The sequence below is a fragment of the Salmo salar genome, chromosome 18 (assembly GCF_965601325.2).
Source record: "Salmo salar chromosome 18, fSalSal1, whole genome shotgun sequence".
In the NCBI taxonomy this organism is placed as follows: Eukaryota; Metazoa; Chordata; class Actinopteri; order Salmoniformes; family Salmonidae; genus Salmo; species Salmo salar.
In genome coordinates, this window is record NC_138308.1 from 25,360,710 (window position 1) to 25,384,816 (window position 24,107).

Sequence of the window (24,107 nt, forward strand, 5' to 3'; positions counted from 1 at the left end):
AGCTGTCCCTAATCAGAAAGTCCCTTCCTACCGGGTTCAGAGAACATGACAAGAAACTTGCAAACCGGTGACTTTTAACGAATGTATTTTTAATTCTCTAGAATCTCTTTGTAAATTAGCAGTTTCTCTGACAGTCGATGTCGGCGACCCTGACTATCGTAAAACTTCAAGAAGAAGCCCCCCTCGTTGCACAAATTGGAGGAGAAGCAGATCATTAAAAGAATGGAGTTTTGGTGGTGGCTGTAAGGAAGAACTGGAGGCCATTAGGAGGAACTGGGTAAGCAAAAGGCAGTAAGACGTTGTGATTAAATGGTCTGAAGAAACCAGGCGATGGTAAAGAGAAAAGGGAGAGAGAGAGAGACGTTGTGATTAAATTGTAAGAAGAAACCAGGGGATTGTAAAGAGGACAGAGAGAGATACTTTGTGATTAAATGGTCTGAAGAAACCAGGGAATTGTAGAGGACAGAGAGAGAGACTTTGTGATTAAATTGTCAGAAGAAACCAGGGGATGGTAAAGAGGAGGGAGAGAGAAATTGTGATTAAATCATCTGAAGAAACCAGGAGATGGTAAAGAGGAGTGAGAGAGAGACGTTAATGATCTGAAGAAACCAGGAAATGGTAAAGAGGAGGGAGAGAGAGAGACGTTAATGATCTGAAGAAACCAGGAGATGGTAAAGAGGAGTGAGAGAGACACGTTAATGGTCTGAAGAAACCAGGAGATGGTAAAGAGGAGAGAGAGAGAGACGTTAATGGTCTGAAGAAACCAGGAGATGGAAAAGAGGAGAGAGAGAGAGACGTTAATGGTCTGAAGAAACCAGAAGATGGTAAAGAGGAGAGAGAGAGAGACGTTAATGGTCTGAAGAAACCAGAAGATGGTAAAGAGGAGTGAGAGAGAGACGTTAATGGTCTGAAGAAACGGTAAAGAGGACAGAAAGAGAGATGTTGTGATTAAATGGTCTGAAGAAACCAGGGGATGAGAGAGAGAGAGAGAGAGAGAGAGAGAGAGAGAGAGAGAGAGAGAGAGAGAGAGAGAGAGAGAGAGAGAGAGAGAGAGAGAGAGAGAGGTGTTAAGGCTTCATACACATGTATGTGGACACTCACGCTCGCATGCACACACACACACACATCACGGTGCTCAAGGCTGTGACAGATCGAACATGTTATCATTCAAATCATTGTGTGTTCACTCCAACTCCTTGAGAGAGACACAATAAAACTGCAGTGTGTTTCAAATGGGCCCTGCAAGTTTCTTAGCAAGCAGGTTAATCAAGACTCAATACCAAACAGCATCATTGCTTTCTCCGGTGAACGCATGAGAATGGTTACAAGAATCAGTGTCCTTCGACTGCATAATACACTATCTGGACACCCGTTCAAATTTGTGGATTCGGCTATTCCAGCCACACCCGTTGCTGATAGGTATATAAAACCAGAGCACACAGCCATGCAATCTCCATAGACAAACATTGGGAGTGGAATGGCCCGTACTGAAGAGCTCAGTGACTTTCAATGTGGCACCGTCATAGGATGCCTCCATTCCAACAAGTCAGTTCATCAAATTTCTGCCCTGCTAGAGCTGCCCTGGTCAAATGTAAGTGCTGTTATTGTGAAGTGGAAACGTCTAGGAGCAACAACAGCACAGCCGCGAAGTGGTAGGCCACACAAGCTCACAGAACGGGACCGGCGAGTGCGTAGCACGTAGAAATCGCCTGTTCTCGGTTGCAACACTCACTACAGAGTGTTGCAACTGAGCAACTGCACGACAAGAACTGTTCGTCGGGAGCTTCATGAAATGGGTTTTCATGGCCGAGTAGCAGCACACAAGCCTAAGATCACCATGCGCAATGCCGAGGGTCGGCTGAATTGGTGAAAAAACTTGCCGCCATTGGACTCTGGAGCAGTGGAAACTCATTCTCTGGAGTGATGAATCCCACTTCACCATCTGGCAGTCCGACGGATGAATCTGGGTTTGGCGAATGCCAGGAGAACACTACCGGCCCCAATGCGTAGTGCCAACTGTAAAGTTTTGTGGATGAGGAATAATGTTCTAGGGCTGTTTTTAATGGTTCGGGCTAGGCCCCTGAGTTCCAGTGAAGGGACATTTTAAGGCTACAGCACACAATAACATTCTAATTGATTCTGTGCTTCCCCCGCACATATAGCCTCTCATTATTGTTTTTTTTATTGTGTTACTTTTTATTTATGAATGTTATTATTTTTTACTTTAGTTTCTTTAGGAAATATTTTCTTAATTCTATTCTCTTAAAACTGCATTGTTGGTTAAGGGCTTGTAGGCATTTCACGTTAAGGTCTACACCTGTTGTATTCGGCGCATGTGACTAATACAATTTGATTTGATTTGATTTGAACTTGCCAACAGTTTGGGGAAGGCCTTTTCCTGTTTCAGCAGTGCACAAAGCGAGATCCATAGAGAAATGGTTTGTCGGGATCGGTGTGGAAGAACTTGACTGGCCTACACAGAGCCCTGACCTGAACCCCATCGAACACCTTTGGGATGAATTGAAACACCGACTGCGAGCCAAGCCTAATTGCCCAACATCAGTGTCCGACCTCACTAATGCTCTTGTGGCTGAATGGAAGCAAGTCCCAGCAGCAATGTTCCAACATCTAGTGGAGGCTGTTATAGCAGCAAAGGGGAGATCAACTCCATATTAATGCCCATGATTTTGGAATGAAATGTTCTGAACAAGTGTCCAGATAGTTTTGGCCATATAGTGTATATTTGTGTACGCTCATTGCATTTATTTGTACTTCTTTCCCATGGTATAATGCGAAATGCATGTGAATATATTTCATTTTTGCATATTATGTGCGTACAGTACATGTGTTTTTCCTTGGCAATCATTGCATACTCAGTCACACAATTCTCATGGCAGGCCTGTCTCCTTCCTGTGTCTCTCTCATGTTGCCCTCTGGTTATGAAGACACACTCTCTACCAATCCCACTTGGCGCAGTTTCCTGCCACTGTGTTTCTCGCCTGAAAACCTGCACCAGAATGTTCATTAGTCTCTGGGACAAGTAAATGGAAATGTGATATTTCTCTGAAGGAGGCAGAAGGTATTGAAAGCTGCTCTGGTTTTAATTAGCGCCACAGTCATTAATTAGCAGGAACAAACATGGGAGGGGGGTTGTAGAACGAGGTGTATATCTCACTAACCAATGGAGCCTGATGCACAAAGCTCTGTAGGCAGGAGATAGATATAAATATAAGGCCTCAGGTTCATCTGAGGATGTGGGGACACACATCACAACATGTGCAGGGCATCAACAGACTCAGTTAGCATCGCCAGTCACATTCTAATGGAAAAGTTCAGAAGTTACCGTGTGGGAAACTATTTTGTGTAGTATGAAACAATATACTTTAGTCTACTGTACTATCATACTATATTGAATTGACAGTGTATAATTTCTTGTTGTTAATATATTTTTATGACTTTAGAGATAAACATCAAAATGGTATGACATTATGGTATTATATCATAGCCTTTTACAGATAGAAATCCTTATAATACTTTGCAGTTGGATTTGCACAACAGCACTTTGGATTGGTAGTACTCTTCGAGATGATTTCAATTATGAAATGGTGGACGTTGGGAAATGTCAGGTAACTGCCTTAAGTTTGATCTGGTGAAAAGAACATTAGCATGTTTAGCATTTGAGCATTTTGGGCTGTGGTAGGCAGTGGGCCTTTCATTAGGCAGACGTGGTATAATCCCAGGGGGCTGAGAGGTGTAAGCTTTGAACGCTGGCGAAAGGAGATAATCCTATTACATAAAGTTAGTTTAACATAGTAACAGATACAGGATACGAAGATCTGTCCCTAGCCATCAGATTCAATCAAACCTGCCTTAGTAATGTTTACACTGTAGCACACAAGTACTGCCCCCTCATACACATGTCATATTTCCTAAACTGAAGCATCTGGAGGAGAGACCGCCCATTGTGTTTGAGAGTGTGTGAGAGAGAGGAAAGAGAGAGAGGGAAGAGAGAGGAAAGAGAGAAGAAAGAGAGAGAGAGAGAGATCATGCGTGCAAGAGAGAGAAAGCAGCACTCACCGGCTGACTACTCATGTGCTCTATGCTCTGTATTTTCGTCAATAATTCTTCCTCTGGATTGTTTAAGTGCTATTCTGGTTTTGTGTGCCTTTATGATGAACATATATCAAGTCTCTTGATTTAACAACAGATATAGAACATTTGACATTTTGAAAAAGCAATTATTGTGCCCAAGCGACACAAGATAGATTATGGATCAAAACAATGTACCCTCATGTTACTGTCTGACCTTTTGGTCTACAGTCGAATGTGCAGCAACTGCCCCCGAGTCAAGCGTTAAGGTCTATGTAAAGATGGGGCACAGCAATCCGTTTCTACAACTCTGACATGACTTTTCAATTATTGTATATCCTACCAGATTGCAACCCATTTTCTGAGCATAAAATGGCATTCTGGGCAAAGTGGACAATGGATATATTGTCTTGACTCCGTCCTCTTAACTGCTTCACTTCACAAAACCTCATACCGCGTGGCCAAGTGGGCTTGACCCAGCATGAGGGTAGCCACACAGCTAGCATTCAGCCCCCCTGAACTCTCAGGTTAGTGGACATGCTGGAACAGCTCGAGCTGAAGAAGGACTCTCAGAGAGCCATTTTCTCAAGAACGGAGCAAGCCATCAGATCAGGCTCAACGGGGCAGCTTGACACCTACACAGGGATGACAAGAGCGAGCGCCACTCACAAGCGGCTTGGCCCTTATGCTCCCTACACTCTGGAGTATCCATCTAGCCCTGGCCCGGACAGAATTACACACTTTAAAGCTACTATAGTTTCTCCTTCTCTCTCAATGGTTCAGAATGGGCTCAGATAAGTACAGCACTCTCTGAAAATAGGTATACAGTGTCTTGCGAAAGTATTCACCCCCCTTGGCATTTTTCCTATTTTGTTGCCTTACAACCTGGAATTAAACTTGATTTTGGGGGGGGTTGTATCATTTGATTTACACAACATGCCTACTGAGAAATATTTTTTATTGTGAAACAAACAAGAAATAAGACAAAACAGAAAACTTTAGCATGCATAACTATTCACCCCCCCCCCCCCCCCCCAAAGTCAATACTTTGTAGAGCCACCTTTTGCAGCAATTACAGCGACAAGTGTCTTGGGGCATGTCTCTATAAGCTTGGCACATCTAGCCACTGGGATATTTGTCCATTCTTCAAGGCAAAACCGCTGAAGCTCCTTCAAGTTGGATGGGTTCCGCAAGTGTACAGCAATCTTTGGGTCATACCACATATTCTCAATTGGATTGAGGTCTGGGCTTAGACTAGGCCATTCCAATACATTTAAATGTTTCCCCTTAAACCACTCGAGTGTTGCTTTAGCAGTATGCTTAGGGTCATTGTCCTACTGGAAGGTGAACCTTCGTCCCAGTCTCAAATCTCTGGAAGACTGAAACAGGTTTCCCTCAAGAATTTCCCTGTATTTAGCGCCATCCATCATTCCTTCAATTCTGACCAGTTTCCCAGTCCCTGCCGATGAAAAACATCCCCACAGCATGATACTGCCACCACCATGCTTCACTGTGGGGATGGTGTTCTCAGGGGGATGAGAGGTGTTGGGTTAGCGCCAAACATAGCGTTTTCCTTGATGGCCAAAAGGCTGAATTTTAGTCTCATCTGACCAGAGTACCTTCTTCCATATGTTTGGGGAGTCTCCCACATGCTTTTCGGAGAACATCAACCGTGTTTGCTTATTTTTTTCTTTAAGCAATGGCTTTTTTCTGGCCACTCTTCTGTAAAGCCCAGCTCTGTGGAGTGTACGACTTAAAGTGGTCCTATGGACAGATACTCCAATCTCCGCTGTGGAGCTTTGCAGCTCCTTCAGGGTTATCTTTGGTCTCTTTGTTGCCTCTCTGATTAATGCCCTCCTTGCCTGGTCCGTGAGTTTTGGTGGACGGCCCTCTCTTGGCAGGTTTGCTGTGGTGCCATTGTCACGTGGATGATGCTGGAGAGACAAAGCAGGTACAGGGAGTAAAACATTTAATAAATAACGGACATGGAATGAGACAGGAACAGCGTCAGCAAACAGGTAACACAAACAAAAGACAATCAATGCACCAGTGGGGAACAGAGCAAGGGAACTGACAAATATAGGGGAGGAAATAAACAGATGATGAGTGAGTCCAGGTGAGTCCAATATCGCTGATGCGCGTGACGTGGGAAGGCAGGTGTGCGTAATAGATGATAGGAGTGAGTGATGCAGGGCAGCCTGGCGTCCTCAAGTGCTGGGGGGTGGGGGGGGAGCAGACGTGACAGCCATATTCTTTCCATTTTTAATAATGGATTTAATGGTGCGCCGTGGGATGCTCAGTTTCTGATATTTTTTTATAACCCAACCCTGATCTGTACTTCTCCACAACTTTGTCCCTGACCTGTTTGGAGAGCTCCTTGGTCTTCATAGTGCCGCTTGTTTGGTGGTGCCCCTTGCTTAGTGGTGTTGCAGACTCTGGGGCCTTCCAGAACAGTTGTATATATACTGAGATCATGTGACACTTAGATTGCACATAGGTGGACTTTAATTAATGAATTATGTGACTTCTGAAGGTAATTGGGTGCACCAGATCTTATTTAGGGGCTTCATAGCAAAGGGGCTGAATACATATGCACGCACCACTTTAAAACATTTAGATTGTTTTTTAATTTTTAAATTCCAGGTTGTATTGAAACAAAATAGGAAAAATGCCAAGGGGGTGAATACTTTTGCAAGGCACTGTATCTGTGTCTCTTAATGAACAGATGTAGGATCTTAATTTGACCTATATTGTCACTGCAACACGTAGTCCATAATGTTGCTTGATTGGTGGATAGGCTATAAACTGGCCAAAAGTAGGCTACATGAAAAGTGCAGTACTGTTAATATAAACGTGTGTTAATTTGGCTTTTCAGTGAATTTATGTAAATCACAAAGCTCATCTGCATTTCCTGAGCAACAAAAGAGTGATCAAATGAAGATCCTACATCTGTATGTGGTAGTCTTTGTGTTTGTACTTAGATGAGGGTTTGCTGGCACTCATATACTGAGTGTACAAAACATACACTTTCCATGACAGGCTGATCAGGTGAATCCAGGTGAAAGCTATGATCCCTAATTGATGTCACTTGTTAAATCCATGTCAATCAGAGTAGATGAAGGAGAGGAGACAGGTTAAAGAAGGATGTCTAAGCCTTGACACAATTGAGACATGGATTGTGTATGTGTGCGATTCAGAGGGTGAATGGGCAAGACAAAAGATTTAAGTGCCTTTGAATGGGGTGTGGTAGTAGGTGCAAGGCACACCGTTTGAGTGTGTCAAGAACTGCAACGCTGCTGGGGTTTTTACGCTCAACAGTTTCCTGTGTGTATCAAGAGTGGTCCATCACCCAAAGGACATCCAGCCAACTTGACACAACTGTGGGAAGCATAGGAGTCAACATGGGCCAGCAACCCAGTGGAATGCTTTCGATTGGCGTCAACATGGGCCAGCATTCCTGTGGAACGCTTTCGACACCTTGTAGCCCATGCCCTGACGAATTGAGTCTGTTGTGAGGGCAAAAGGGCTGCAACTCAATATTAAAACGGTGTTCCTAATGTTTTGTACACTCAGTGTATATGAGAGCAGGGAATGGAAAGTCACTGTCCGTTAATATTTAGAAATTATTTTATTGACAGACAGATGAGAAATAGAGTGTGAGATCAGAAAAGAGTAGAAACATTGAGTGTCGGGCAGGGAGTTGCATTTGTTTAAATTGTCAACCACAGCTTCGTACAAGAACAGGCTATGTTTGTCCAATAATTGGTAATACTAACAAGCTGAAAACATCTAGAGAGAAATGAAAAGAAGATGAGAAAAAAAAGAACCAACAAGTTTCTTTCCATACACTGCTCAATATTCTCTTTGGTATAATGTATCCAATTACTGTATTGTATAATACTCCAGAGTATGGCAAGGACTTGTTTTTAATCACACTTTTAGCCAATCAAATACAATTTATTTCAAATGAGGCCTTAACTGATCACATCTTCCTTCAATGACATAGACACTTTTCTTTTTAATAATAATCAAGGAATGTCATTTGTCTTCGATTACTGCTTATCAGAGTCAAAAGAGAGTCTCTTTTCATATTTCCCAGACGGAGTGATTGAAATGCATCTGGGATGCTATGTTTCAGTCACGACAGGGTGGGAGCCAGATAAGACCAGAATGAGAAGAAGGGAGTTAGGCAGGCTAACAAGGTGAGTACCTCAGTGCTTTGGGCTTTACTACACTCTTAGAAAAAAAAGTGCTATCTAGAACCATAACAGGTTATTTGGCAGTCCCTATAGGAAAATCCTTTGTAGAACCCTTTTAGGTTCCAGGCAGAAACCTTTTGGATACAGGTAGAACCCTTTCCACAGACAGTTCTACATGGAAACCAAAAGGGTTCTACCTAGAACCAAAAAGGGTTATGCTATGGGAATAACCAAATAACCCTTTTGGAACCCTTTTTTTCTAATAGTATTGGCGGAGGCAAGTGCAACCATCACACCAACAAATACTTTCTACGGCCCCCTCATCACACAGCTCTTACAGAATCACCACCAGTCAGGTGATAAAAGAGAGGGAGTAAGGTGAGACCCTACTAAACCTCCTGTTTAGCTGTGAGAAGACGTCACATCTTGGGTTACTGAGTACCCAATGTGAACAAGCAGGACCATGGTACTGTTGAAAACAGACATTTGATACTGCACCAACCAATTTCACTAAGTTCTAGACATTGCGTCTTCCAGACAATTGTTTGAGTCAATTACATTGTATTTTTCCCCAGACACATTATTCATTCCGTATTCAAATCCACAAACATATAGATAACAGAGAAGATCATCTCTAAATTAATTTGATCAGTCTGTTGTCCAAATGAGTCTCTCATAAGCACCTGGATTCACAGGTGAGAAATCACATTCAAAACAATGCACCTGATAACCAGGTCCATTATGGGACTGGTTCTCAATCCTGGTCATTTTTGTTTTTGCCCTAGCACTACACAGCTGATTCAAATTATCAACTCATCAAAAGTCTTTGATGATTTGAATCAGGTGTGTAGTGCTAGGGCAAAAACAAAAATGAGCACCCCTTTGTGTCCCCAGGACCAGGACTGAGAACCAGTCCCTTAATGGACCTGGTTATCAGGTGCATTGTTTTGAATGTGATTTCTCACCTGTGAATCCAGGTGCTGATGAGAGACTCATTGTCCCCAGGACCAGGTTTGACAACCACTGCATTAAGGTGAGACTAACAAACCATTTGTATGCCGCCGGTCCCAGTGCACATTCATTTTCTACCTCACGTTGGCCCTTTTTCCTGTTTGCTAACCGTGTCTTTAAATAAAATATGCCAAGTGAAATTTGTATACATGGCAGCCTAGCGAAGGTGAGCCCTGTCTCACTCTCAGCCCCAGTCTTTCTGTACAACCTGCACCTCTGTAGCCTTTCAACTGGGAGGAAATGTGCTCAATAATTCACAAGTCGCTGCTAGCAGACCTGAAAATAAAAGATGGCATGACTTTGCTGATGTTCCCTGTTCAACCCCCGGGTGAACCCAACCTCTCCATTCCTCTCTGTAACCCACAGGCTCAGCATGGAAGCAGACAGTCCTACGCCTCTAGCAACGAGGAAGAAAAAGTGGTACACCAAGATTATAACTCCTATGTCCCTATCAGAAAGACTTTTGCCTTTCCAATGGTGAGAGGAGATATTGAAGGTGCTCTATAAATGCAGGAAGTACCCAACAAGTGCCGCTACTGGAGATGATTATTAGAAGCTGTATGAATACAGTGGTATAGCTCAAGCATGAATCCCATTCTGAGGTTAAAATGCAATTAAAGTACAGATTATACATTCAGCCCTTATCTCTCCTTCATTCTCTCTCCTTCTCTCCTGCATATTAACACCTTATCACTAGACATCTTATCTTTGTGCTTAATATTTCCCTGCTTTTTAACTTACTTTGATTTAATTTTCAGTGTTTTTTCATTTTGTTCTGCGACCTGACTGGATTAATTTGTCTTATCTTTGGAGGAGACGTGCAACAAGCTTAAAGTCTCTGTCTGAAGAGGACTAGACCAAATCACGTTTCACCTCTCCTGCTCCTAGACATTATCTAGCAGACCATTAGTATAATGCAGTTGGGTCTCCCGAGTGGCGCAGTGCATCGCAGTCTAATGCAGTGCATCGCAGTGCTGCGGCGCCACTACAGCCTGGGGTTCGATCCAGCCGTGACTTGGAGCCCCACAGGGGGGCACACAATTGTCCCAGTGCTGTGCGGGTTAGGGGAGGGTTTGGCCAGGGGGCTTTCTTTGGCTCATCGCGCTCTAGCGACTCCTTGTGGCAGGCCGGAAAACAGCAAGCTGACTTCAGTCATCAGTCGAATGGTTTTCCTTTGACACATTGGTGCGGCTGGCTTCCAGGTTAACCAAGCAGTGTGTTAAGAAGCAGCGTGGCTTGGAGTGTCATGTTTCGGAGGATGCACATCTCGACCTTCGCCTCTCCCGAGCCCCTTGAGGAGTTGTAGCGATAAGACAAGATCGTAACTATCAACTACCCAAAATTGGGTACAATTACAACAATAAAAAATATAGAAACACTACTGGTCAAAAGTTTTAGAACACCTACTCACCTACTCATACTCATCAGGGTTTTTATTTTGACTATTTTCTACATTGTAGAATAGTAGTGAAGACATCAAAACTATGACATAATACATAATGAATCATGTAGTAACCAAAAAAGTATTAAAAAAATCTAAATATATTTTATATTTGAGATTCTTCAAATAGTCACGCTTGCCTTGATGACAGCTTTGCACACTCTTGGCATTCTCTCAACCAGCTTCATAAGGTAATCATCTGGACTGTATTTCAATTAATAGGTGTTTCTTCTTAAAAAAGTTAATTGTGGAATTTCTTTCCTTCTTAATGCGTTTGAGACAAGCAGTTGCGTCGTGACAAGGTGGGGGGGGGGGGGGGGGGTGGGGGGGGGGGGGTATACAGAAGATAGCCCTATTTGGTAAAAGACCAAGTCCATATTATGGAAAGAACAGCTCAAATAAGCAAAGAGAAACGACAGTCCATTGTTACCTTAAGACATGAAGGTCAGTCAATACGGAAAATTTAAAGAACTTTGAAAGTTTCTTCAATTGCAGTCGCAAAAACCATCAAGCTCTATGATGAAACTGGCTCTCATGAGGAACGTCACAGGATTGGAAGACCCAGAGTTACCTCTGCTGCAGAGGATACGTTCATTAGAATTACCAACCTCAGAAATTGCAGTCCAAATAAATCCTTCACAGAGTTCAAGTAACATCTCAAGAGACATCTCAACATCAAATGTTCAGAGGAGAGTGTGTGAATCAGGCCTTCATGGTTGAATTTCTGCAAAGAAACCACCACTATAGGACACCAATAATAAGAAGAGACTTGCATGGGCCAAGAAACACGAGCAATGGACATTAGACCGGTGGAAATTTGTCCTTCGGTCTGGAGCCCAAATTTGAGGGTGAATTTGTGGGTGAACGGATGATCCCCGCATGTGTATTTCCCTTTGTAAATCATGGAGGAGGACGGATGATCTCCGCATGTGTATTTCCGAGGTGTTATGGTGTGGGGGTGCTTTGCTTGTGACACGGTCTGTGATTTATTTAGAATTCAAGGCCCACTTAACCAGCATGGCTAAGTGTTCTGCAGCGATACGCCATCCCATCTGGTTTGGGCTTAGTGGGACTATCATTTGTTTTTCAACAGGACAATGACCCAACACACCTCCAGGCTGTGTAAGGGCTATTTGAACAAGAAGGAGGGGGATGGAGTGCTGCATCAGATGACCTGGCCTCCACAATCACCCGATCTCAACCAAATTGAAATGGTTTGGGTCGAGTTGGACAATAGAGTGAAGGAAAAGCAGCCAACAAGTGCTCAGCACATGTGGTAACTCCTTCAAGACTGCTGGAAAAGCATTCTAGGTGAAGCTGGTTGAGAGAATGCCAAGAGTGTGCAAAGCTGCTCCCACGCCCCTGCCAGGTTCTTGGGGAGTTTACCCTCAGCCGGCTTGCCCAGCACCCATGTCTCGGCCTGCTCGCCCAGGTGGGACGCCGTGTGGTGCCCCTGGGGGGGGGGGTACTGTCACGCCTGCTCCCGCTCTTCCCCCCTGGCACTCGAGGGCGCCAGGCTGCCCTGCATTACACACTCCTGCCACCATCATTTACGCACACCAGCCTTCCCTCGTCATGCGCTTCAGCGATATTGGACTCACCTAGACTCACTCAATCACCAGTTTATTACCTCCCCTATATATGTCAGTTCCCCAGCTCTGTTCCCCGCTGCTGCATTGTTTGTCATATGTCCGTGTTACCCGTGTCCTGACGCTGTTCCTGTCTTGTTCTATGTCTGTTCCCGAATAAATGTCTGACTCCCGTACCTGTTTCTCCTGTCCGACGTTGGCCCTTACATTAGTAGTGTTTTTTTGCAGCAAATCGAGCATGAAGGCCTGATTCAAGTAGTCTCCTCTGAACAGTTGATGTTGAGACGTGTCTGTTACTTGAACTCTGTGCAGAATTTATTTGGGCTGGAATCTGAGGTGCTGTTAAATCTAATGAACTTATCCTCTGCAGCAGTGGTAACTCTAGGTCTTCCTTTCCTCTGGCGATCCTCATGAAAGCCAGTTTCATCACAGCTCTTGATGGTTTTTGCAAATGTCCTTGAAATTGTCTGCGTTGACTGACCTTCATGTCTTAAAGTAATGATGGAATGTTGTTTGTCTTTGCTTATTTGAGCTTTTCTTGCCATAATATGGACTTGGTCTTTTACCAAATAGGGCTATCTTCTGTATACCACCTCTACCTTGTCACAACACAACTCATTGGCTCAAACGCATTAAGAAGGAAATAAATTCCACAAATTAACTTTTAACAAGGCACACCTGTTAATTGAAATGCATTCCAGGTGACTACCTCATGTAGTCGAGTGTGCAAAGCTGTCATTAAGGCAAAGGGTGGCTACTTTGAAGAATCTGAAATATAATACTATATGATCCCGTATGTGTTATTCATAGTTTTGATGTCTTCACTATTATTCTACAATGTAGAAAATTGTCAAAATAAACAAAAACCCTTGAATGAGTTGTTGTTATAAAACTTTTGACCGATAGTGTATATACAGTATATAATACAGTTGTCACAAAGGTGACAGTGGCTATAAAATACCATCCTAAAATAAACCTTCAGAGAATCCTGGCTCTATTGAGAAAGCGTGTCTTCTTCTGATAGACCGCTTAAGAACATATTCTCTTCCAGGCCGCAGTGGTTCTTAATAGCATAACAGTCACATGCTTAGGCCACAGTAAAACTCAGAAGGAGGTATATGTCAATAACCCAAAATATCTCCTGTGCCCATAAAGGCTGCAGCTGCGGTGTAAAACTTCCCTAGTGGAAACTTGAGAAACTACATACACATTCATCCAAGAGGCAAAACAGATATTTATTTTTAACCACATTCACAAAGACCTGCCTTCTCAGGGGGCAGCACATTTCAGTCACAGGGTGCACTTTTAAACATACTTAAAATCACAGTGTCGGCTGAACCACTTGAATCATTTACAACTCTCCCTCCCTCTGATGGGTATCAAGGGGATGCTTGTGAAAGCAAGTCAGACATGGTTTGCATGACTGTGTCATGAATTAAAAGGAATTAAAATGTGTTTTTGCCACGCTTTTTAACAACCAATCAGTGGTGTGTATAAATTGCACAGACATTTTATCATTGGTTGAAACCGTTTTTTTGCTTATTTATTTTATTTGTATTTCTTTCAAGAGATGCATGTAACGAGTAACTGAACCACAATGTTTCAGATCAATGGCTTTGAACAGAGAGCCACACAAATCCATGCTTTACATTAGCTTTATGTTGAGCGGCTTGTGAGATATAGACAATGTAATTTCTTTAATCTGAGCTAATTCTTCCACTGAAAGTGTTTTTGTGTTGAAGAAGCATGTGGCTAATGTGATGACTCATATTAAATAATGTAAATGAGAAAAAAAGATACAGTCAAATTGAGTTTACTTTAACCAATAATTGCCTTAGCTATCTGTGCTTTGGTGCAGTATCCTCCATAATAGCACATTTGGTCAATAATGAAGGCTAGTTTTAATTTGATGGGCATTCAGACAGCCTCAAAGAGCAGCAGAGCTGCGATAAAATAGTTTTTGTCATTCTGGCAATTGTTATTACATGTAGCACTAGCATTTGCATTATGAAACTTTAGCAAACAGGACACCGTCAGCCCCCATAAAAATATTTTGAAACTTTTCAAAACTCTTGTTTACATCCTTACTTTTTGGATGGGAGTGGGGGAAGGGGTAAGGAATTAATGATGAGGAAGAAGAGAGGAAATAATTAGTTCATCACAAGAAGACATTTACACAGGAGTTGTTCCTCGCCGCGGGACCGGGTCCATGCTTGGCGCTAATTGTAAAAAAAAAATAGATCTAAGACTCCACTTTAAAATAATGCCTGAAAACTCATCGGGAAATAAGATGGGAAAAGACAGCACAGGCCAGACACAGCCAAGTCTTTGTTCAACCCAGTCGAAAGAACCTCTTCTCTTTCTGTGAGATGTGTCCTCTAGTTAGACTTACATTTTCTGTCTCTGTGACACACTGTAGAATGTTAAAGTGTAAGGGCACAATTGACATTCACACAGAGAGAGAATGAGAGAATGAGAGAGAGAGAAAGAGACTGATATCCCCATTGCTCTGAATGTGTGGTTCCATATCTCATTTCAATTTGGGCTTGTTTTATATTAGTACAGAGACAGGGGAGGGGGAGAATGAGAGAACGAGAGAGTGAGAGAGAGAGAGAGAGAGAGGGGGGAATAAATGCAGAGAGAAGGAGATGAGAAGGAGAGAGAGAGATAAAGAGATAGGGAGAGAGGGATTTACGCAACAAGTGTTAATTATACAGGTGAGATGAGTCAACTTTGCAGCGTCATTACTGTGTTAATTAGGCCAGTCCATTTTGCCAGAGAGCCCCAGGCTTGCATTTGTCACCATGATGAGGAGACATCATTGTTTATTTCACTTTTGTATATTATCTACTTCACTTGCTTTGGCAATGTTAACATATGTTTCCCATGCCAATAAAGTTGGATATGCATCAACAGCAACCTTGGGAAAATCCTCTGCCTTATCGTTGACATCAGACTCTTACATTTCCTCAGTGAAAACACTGTACTGAGCTTAATTTTACCAAATTCCCGTGCGAAAGACCACATATTCACCCTGCACACTCTAATTGACAAACAAACAAACCAAAACAAAGGCAAAGTCTTCTCATGCTTTGTTGATTTCAAAAAAGCTATTGACTCAATTTGGCGTGAGGGTCTGCTATACAAATTGATGGAAAGCGGTGTTGGGGGAAAAACATACAACATTATAAAATCCATGTACACAAACAACAAGTGTGCGGTTAAATTTTGCAAGAAACACACATTTCTTTCCACAGGGCTGTGGGGTGAGACAGGGATGCAGTTTAAGCCCCACACTCTTCAACATATATATCAACGAATTGGCGAGTCACTAGAACAGTCTGCAGCACCAGGACTCACCCTACTAGAATCTTAGATAAAATGTCTACTGTTTGCTGAAGATTTTGTGCTTCTGTCCCCAACCAAGGAGGGCCTACAGCAGCACCTAGATCTTCTACACAGATTCTGTCAGACCTGGGCCCTGACAGTAAATCTCAGTAAGACAAAAATTGCCAGGACCACAAATACAAATTCCATCTAGACACCGTTGCCCGAGAGCACACAAAAAACTATACCTACCTCAGCCTTAACATTAGCGCCACAGGTAACTTCCACAAAGCTGTGAACGATCTGAGCAAAAAGGCAAGAAGGGCCTTATACGCCATCAAAAGGAACATCAAATTCGACATCTGGCAATTAGGATCTGGCAAACAATACTTGAATCAAATAAGGCCGATACCTGCTAATTATCAAAATCCTAGTTAAATTCTACAACCACCTAAAAGGAAGCGATTCCCAAACCTTTTATAACAAAGCCATCAACTACAGAGAAATGAACCTGGAGAAGAGTCCCATAAGCAAGCTGGTCCTGGGGCTTTGTTCTTCACAAACACAAACAGACCCCACAGAGCCCCAGCACAGCAACACAATTAGACCCAACCAAATCATGAGAAAACATAAAGATAATTACTTCACACATTGGAAAGAATTAACAAAAAGTAAAGCAAACTAGAATGCTATTTGGCAGAATACCTGACCACTGTGACTGATCCAGGCAGACCTGGCTCTCAAAAGAAGATAGGCTATGTGCACACTGCCCAGAAAATGAGGTGGAAACTTAGCTGCACTTCCTAACCTCCTGGCAAATGTATGACCATATTAGAGACACATATTTCTCTCAGATGCTGCTGTGTAAAGGCAGTGTGCTCAGGCATACACATCATCTGTGTACCACAAAGAGGTCTGTGTACCACAAAGAATTCGAAAACAAATCCAATTTTGATAAACTCCCATATCTATTGGGTGAAATACCAGTGTCCCATCACAGAAGCAAGATTTGTGACCTGTTGCCGACCTATAGCCATAATATGACATTTGAAATGTCTCTGTTCCTTTGGAACTTTTGTAAGTGTAATGTTTACTGTTCATTTTTTATTGTTTATTTCACTTTTGTTTTATATCTATTTGACCTGCTTTGGCAATGTAAACATATATTTCCCATGGGGAGAGAGAGAGAGAGAGAGAGAGAGAGAGAGAGAGAGAGAGAGAAATCTGAGCTCTCAGCTCATCTGGGGCCTGTCTCTTGTTCCTGACAGTCAGGCTGCAGTAGCTCCATCTGGTCTGTTAGCACCGGGTGCTCAGGGGTTCTTCACCTGATAACAACCCTTCAGCACAGGCTGAGAGCTGCTGCCCATGGCTCAGTGTTAAGACAGAGTCCCTAACCATCTCACTGGGGATGTCAACACTGCCAGGTAGATACATGGGGAAAATCTTTGGTTGTTTAGTACATGACCTCACATGTGAATCCTTAAAGAAATGGGTGGGGCTAAGGGGTGTGAACAATGTTGAATGGGTGTAGACAAAGAAGAGCTCTCCATTAGGCTTACCAAAAGTGAGGTTAAGCAACATTCAAAGCAGATTTACTTTCCCATTGGTCCTCAACTGTAGTGTATGATATACCATATTCTATAGTCTCTACGTTTATCCAATTTAAAAAACACGATTTCATCGAGTCGGTCGGTCACATATATCTAAACCACTACCTTAAAGACAGAGGAGGAGGGACGAGTATCTGCAAGACACTAAAATATCTACCCACTCTGCAGAGTGAAGTACAGACAACATGCATTTGACAGAGCTGTCCTTGCATGATGTGTATGCCTGAGCACACTGCCTTTACACAGCAGCACGACAGCATCAGTCACATGGTCCTAGAGGACGGCAGCAGGCCACAACATCTCTTGGACACTGTGCACTGTTACTTTCCATTGCTTTACTGAACCATGCTCGTCATACATTGGCCTATGTGGGAGTACAATGACACTAATGATGATGGCTTGGTCACGCAATGAACCTCCTCTGTCTTCTTTGCTTATGCCAGTTGAATCTGTCAACTAAAAATGTGACATAGGAGACTCCCTATGTCCCGTGTCCCTGTCAAACTATGTTTATGGTTAGGGATGTGGTTGTGCTCGGTTTTGGGCTTTATTGCCATCCTATTCCTTGATAACAGCCCTATAAACAGGTACAGGACAGATGGGAGCACACAACGCCAGAAGCCCAACACAACTTGTCTGGATGTGACAACCATGCATCCTCTCCATTATTCCCCTCCACAGTCCAACGGTGGTGATAGAGGACATTGACAGTGCAGGAATCTCCTGTTAAGCTGATGCTGTGTTCATTAAGGTGACTCTAAAAAGTACAGCAAATATCTGGTAGTGATAATGCAATCAGACAAGCTGTGTCCACTGATGGTACTTCCCAGATTTGACAGCTGCCATGTCAGCACAACGTCAGGTTTATGCCAATGGAGAGGCCAGGTGTGGGGAGGGTTAGGGGAAGGTGATATGGGAGGTGATTGGTTGGTAGATTAAGCCAATTAAGCCATTGCCTGTGCGCCCAGGAGTTTCTCCCGGTCTTTCTGTACTGGCTGACGAAGGCCAAGTTTGACACGTTGGTCCACCAGAATCTTCACGCATTTGAGCAGAAGTGTCTGGGAACGAGATTACTATGAGATCAACCAACACACAATTAATGATGTGTTGTGTTTGACTCACGGAACAATACTTAGATCTGACAAGAGCTAGTTAGTAGATGGATGTAGGCTAGTTTTGAACTAATTACCCACACATATCCCCACTCTTCCTGTCTCTCTACCCCATATGTGTTTTCTAACATGGCTCCAACAGCAAGTTGCCTAATAACCTGGCGGTACTGACTTTGTCGCCTATGTTTTAAGTGTTGTTCAAACTGACAATATCCGACAGGGAGTGTCAAGGATAATTAAGCTATAGAGGTCACTTCTTACAGCATTCCAGTGCATTCAAAAGCACATGCACCACAACATTCCCAAACTCCCACAATCTTGGTGAAAGAAAGACAAATTATTCAAATCTATCAATTTAGAATCAAACCACGCATTGCACTAAATTCAATGTCAAGGGTTGGAACACAAAAGCACACAGATAAACAACGTAGCCAATGCAATAACGCAAAGCTCAATAAATATGCACCAGTAGCTAGATGATTTAATGTTAAAAATAGCATGCATAATTATGTGATCATTCTGGATATGCTGCAATCATATCCCCTCTGTGCTCTGCTGAGCATGTTTTGCTCTAGGCATTGCATCAGTGGTTTGCTTGATTGTGTTGGCGGCAGGTATTTTACCGGTTAAGAGCATTGGGCCAGTAACTGAAAGGCCGTTGGTTTGAATCCCAGAGCCGACTTGGTGAAAAATCTATCGACATGCCCTTGAGCAAGGAACTTTCAACCCTAATTTTCTTTCTGGATAAGAGCGACTGAAATGTGTATGTAATAGTATTATGAAGCCCTACGGCTTTAATTAAAATATTTTCAATAGAATCTATGTTCTAGGCCTCCCGAGTCGTGCAGCGGTCTAAGGTACTGCATCGCAGTGGTTGGGGCGTCACTACTGACTCTGGTTCGATCCCAGGCTGTGTCACAACCGGCCGTGACTGGGAGTCCCATAGGGCGGCGCACAATTGGCCCAGCATCGTCCGTGTTAGGAGAGGGTTTGGCCGGGGGGGCTTTTCTTGGCTCATCGCGCTCTAGTGACTCCTTGTGGCGCATTGGTGCGGCTAGCTTCCGGGTTAAGCGGGCATGTGTTAAGAAGCACGGTTTGGCGGGTCATGTTTCGGAGGATGCATGACTTGACCTTCGCCTCTCTCGAGCCCATTGGGGAGTTGTAATGATGAGACAAGATCGTAATTGGATCGCAATTGGATATCATGAAAAAGGGGTTAAAAAAGATCTATGCTGTTTTAAGGCTGTTACCAGCCCTTAGAAGCATGATACGTCTAATGTAAAGCAGAATTCTTTCACTTATTGGTTGTAAACATATTGCTCTGACATGGATGAAGGGATCAGTTTGTGAGTGGCGCCAGCAGGTATAAGTGTGGTCAACAGTCAAGCAGCCATTCATGGGGTGCTGAAAAATTATGTTTTTGTATTGTTTGTATATCGTTGTATTTTACATTTGTGTGACTGTCCTTGTCAATCAGTGTACCAGTGTTTTGTTACTTGGCATATTTTGTGTTTTGTGTGGACTCCAGGAAGTGTGGCTGCTGCTTCTGCAAAGCTAATGGTTATAATAATAATAATATAGTCTCTAGTAGCCTATTTACTTGCAGTTTCATTAACTTCATGGATGGACTGCAGCACTGCAGTCATTAAAGAGGCGACAAATTCTGACTGACTGAGCACCTGCAACATCAGGATGTCTGAAATAACAGTCCTATTTAAACTAGCCATGTGTTAGTCAAAGTGAAAGTAGTTTATTTCATGTTTTGCATTCAATGTCAGATGTCAATTTTTATGTTGCATTTCAAATGAAATTACATTTACATTATAGTCATTTAGCAGACGCTCTTATCCAGAGCGACTTACAGTAGTGAATGCATACATTTTATACATTTTTTTCTCCGTACTGGTCCCCCGTGGGAATCGAACCCACAACCTTGGCGTTGCAAACACCATGCTCTACCAACTGAGCCACACGGGACCGTGAAATCAACTTTTATTTGTCACATGTGCCGAGGACGCCAAGGAACTTGAAGCTCTCAACCTGCTCCACTACAGCCTCGTCGATGAGAATGGGGGCGTGCTCGGTCCTCCTTTTCCTGTAGTCCACAATCATCTCCTTTGTCTTGATCACGTTGAGGGAGAGGTTGTTGTCCTTGCACCACACGGTCAGGTCTCTGGACACCTCCCTATAGGCAGCCTCATCGTTGTCAGTGATCAGGCCTACCACTGTTGTGTCATCAGCAAAGGTAATGATGGTGTTGGAGTTGTGCCTGAACGTGCAGTCATGAGTGAACAGGGAGTACAGAAGGGGACTGAGCACGCAACCCTGAGGGGCCCCCGTGTTGAGGATCAGCGTGGCGGATGTGTTGTTACCTACCCTTACCACCTGGGGGCGGCCCATCAGGAAGTCTAGGATCCAGTTGCAGAGGGAAATGTTTAGTCCCAGGGTCCTTAGCTTAGTGATGAGCTTTGAGGGCACTATTGTGTTGAACGCTGAGCTGTAGTCAATGAATAGCATTCTCACATAGGTGTTCCTTTTGTCCAGGTGGGAAAGGGCAGTATGGAGTGCAATAGAGATTGCATCATCTGTGGATCTGTTGGTGTGGTATGTAAATTGGAGTGGGTCTAGGGTTTCTGGGATAATGGTGTTGATGTGAGCCATGACCAGCCTTTCAAAGCATTTCATGGCTACAGACGTGAGTGCTACGGGTCGGTAGTCATTTAGGCAGGTTACCTTACTGTTCTTGGGCACAGGGACTATGGTGGTCTGCTTGAAACATGTTGGTATTACAGAATCAGACAGGGAGCGAATGAAAATGTCAGTGAAGAAACTTGCCAGTCCGACAAGTGTCGGAGCCGGTGTACTACGATTCCATCTTAGTCCTCTATTGATGCTTTGCCTGTTTGGTGGTTCACCGGAGGGCATAGCAGGATTTCTTATAACCTTCCGGGTTAGAGTCCCGCTCCTTGAATGCGGCAGCTCTACCCTTTAGCTCAGTGTGAATGTTGCCTGTAATCCATGGCTTCTGGTTGGGGTATGTATGTACAGTCACTGTGGGGACGACGTCCTCGATGCACTTATTGATAAAGCCAATGACTGATGTGGGGTAATCCTCAATCCCATCAGAAGAATCCCGGAAAATATTAGTCTGTACTAGCAAAATAGTCCTGTAGTTTAGCATCTGCTTCATCTGACCACTTTTTTATAGACCGAGTCACTGGTGCTTCATGATTTAATTTTTGCTTGTAAGCAGGAATCAGGAGGATTTAGTGTACAGCATCTTCGGCTGCCATGTATTGGATCAATCGTGAAAACAAATGTAAACTACATAGCATCCCAATTATACAATTTTTTTGTTGTTGACATTATTCCATTAAAAGGAGTAGTAGTAGTAGCAGTAGTAGTAGCATTGGTAGTAGTAGTTGTCGTAGTAGTGCTAGTAGTAGTAGTAGTAGTAGTAGTTCCAGTAGTAGCAGTAGTAACAGTAGCGGTAGCAGTAATAGTAGTAGTAGTAGTGTAGTAGTAGTAACAGTAGTAGTAGTAGTAGTAGTAGTAGTAGTAGTAGTAGTAGTAGTAGTAGTAGTAGTAGTAGTAGTAGTAGTTTTTGTTGTTGTAGTAGTTGTTGTAGTTGTTGTTGTTGTTGTAGTAGTTGTTGTTGTTGTAGTAGTTGCAGTGGCAGTAGTAGTAGTAGTAGTAGTAGTAGCAGCAGTGGCAGTAGTAGTAGTAGTAATAGCAGTTGTACTAGAAGTAGTAGTAGCAGTGGTAGTAGTAGTAGTAGTAGTAGTAGTAGTAGTAGTAGCAGCACAGTAGTAGTAGTAGTAGTGGTGGTATCAGTAGTAGTAAACATAGTAGTAGTAGTAGCAGCAGTAGTAGCAGAAGTAGTAGTAGTAATAATAGTAGTAGAAGTAGTAGAAGGAGTAGTAGTAATAATAGTAGTAGAAGTAGTAGAAGGAGTAGTAGTAAAAGTAGTAGCAGTGGCAATAGTATCAGAAGTAGCAGCAATATCAGTAGTAGTATCAGAAGTAGCAGCACTATCAGTAGTAGTATCAGAAGTAGCAGCACTATCAGTAGTAGTAGCAGTAGCAGTAGTGGATCATTGGTCTAGGGAGGATAGCTCAGAGCGTATCTGGAACAATACTCTTTTTCCAAAAGGGATTAAGAAATCTAAAGAAAACAATATGTTCTATTGTGGTTTTGTTACAATAAAAAACTATAGAATATACATGTATCCCTTCAGAGTTCATTTGTCAGGTTGTGAAATTTCTGCTAGTGGCAGCGGACCAATCAAACTAACCAAGGCGCTTTTTCTTTCCCCAGATTTAAGGCCTCCACATTTTGGCTGTTTCTCTCGCTCCCCATTCTCTCCCTTTCTCTGTGGATTTCTTGCTACTCGCAGGGCCTTTGAAACAACCTTCCGCCTAATGATCCAACATGACCTTAGCCGTCTTAAATTGAATAACAAATGACCAGATCTTATGGAAGGCTCCGCTTGAGGAGGCTTGCTTTGAATAGGCATAGCGAGTGGACATGTAGGCAGGCAGGAGAAGGTGAGGCTGGGCACCTTCTATGACTCCTAAGGAGAAATGGAGGGTGACTAACTCTCAGAGAGCACCTAAACCATGAATTAATGTCATTTAAAGTGTGAGTGTTGATGTTATCTTTATTGCCATCATTATAATGCAGTAGTGGAGGTAATAATAGTGTAATATTATGTAATAGTGTGAGAGGAAGCATTATTTTGTTAGTCGTGATGAGAAGAAAAACGGCAGGGAAATGTGGATGACCGTTTTTCCTTCTGCAGCAAAGAAAATATACATAGATTTTTGTGAGCAGTCACCCCACACTGATTCAGCAACATACATACTGTAGCTATGGTTTGCATAGATCCAACATAGGCCAAAACATAATGGTCTGAAAACCCTGACTCATACAGTACTTAACCAATTAGCATTTGTCTCGTACCAAGTCGATGACACACCGACACAGCACACAGTTTGCAAAGTCATCGGTGCAGATTTTGTATTGTATGTAGGGCAAACTACAGTAGATGGGGGAATGCCCAGTTCAAGCTGTTGGAGGGGATGAGTTTACATAAGAAGAGGATTGAGAATTGTGTGAGGAGGGGAGGGTGAATGAGAGATGGCCAGCTAGCACTTAAAGGAGGGGAATTGGGGGGATCCAGTTTTATCTGAGCAGCTCAGTGCCTTATTACAGCCCCATAACCGGATTTCCAGGCCAGCTCTTAATGGACGGATGGGGACTTTCGTCCCTGTGCCATCTTTTCACACACATCTCTTAGTGCCGTAAGCTGACTGGGCACAACACATATGCACCATTCAGGGACACAAACAGAACCTGATGCTGGGAGAAAGCATTGCATTTTGGATAATGAGAGTAACAAAAGGGGACCAGAGGGCTGAGAGCTTCAAGTAGGCTTGGCATAAACATCACTGATGAAGTTCGCCATGGGTTGTGTCCAATCCCCTCCAAAAGACAGACCCAGTCCTGATGCACACACTCAAGGGCAACAGTGACTTCTTGTGACGCACTTCTGAGATTTTCCCTTATTAAAATTGGACAGTGCTGCTCCAATAGAGGGGGATGTTCCCTTATTATGCCCAATGCCAGATGTGTAGCCCTCAGCTTCGATGTTTGTTTTCATACAGTAGCATTTCATTTTGGCCCAAAACAACTCAAAGTGAAAGCAGCAGCTGGGTGGAACCGATTCA

The 24,107-nt window shown here is 43.2% G+C and overlaps 1 protein-coding gene and 1 non-coding gene across 3 annotated transcripts in view; both read right to left on the reverse strand.

The window, feature by feature from the left end:
- nrg3a (neuregulin 3a) overlaps positions 1 to 24,107 on the reverse strand; it is a 394,622-nt gene that overhangs the window by 85,788 nt on the left and 284,727 nt on the right. The gene's annotated exons all lie outside the window — the stretch shown is intronic.
- Positions 20,282 to 20,357, reverse strand: trnaa-ugc (transfer RNA alanine (anticodon UGC)). The gene has a single exon. It is a non-coding gene; the product is annotated as a tRNA-Ala (tRNA).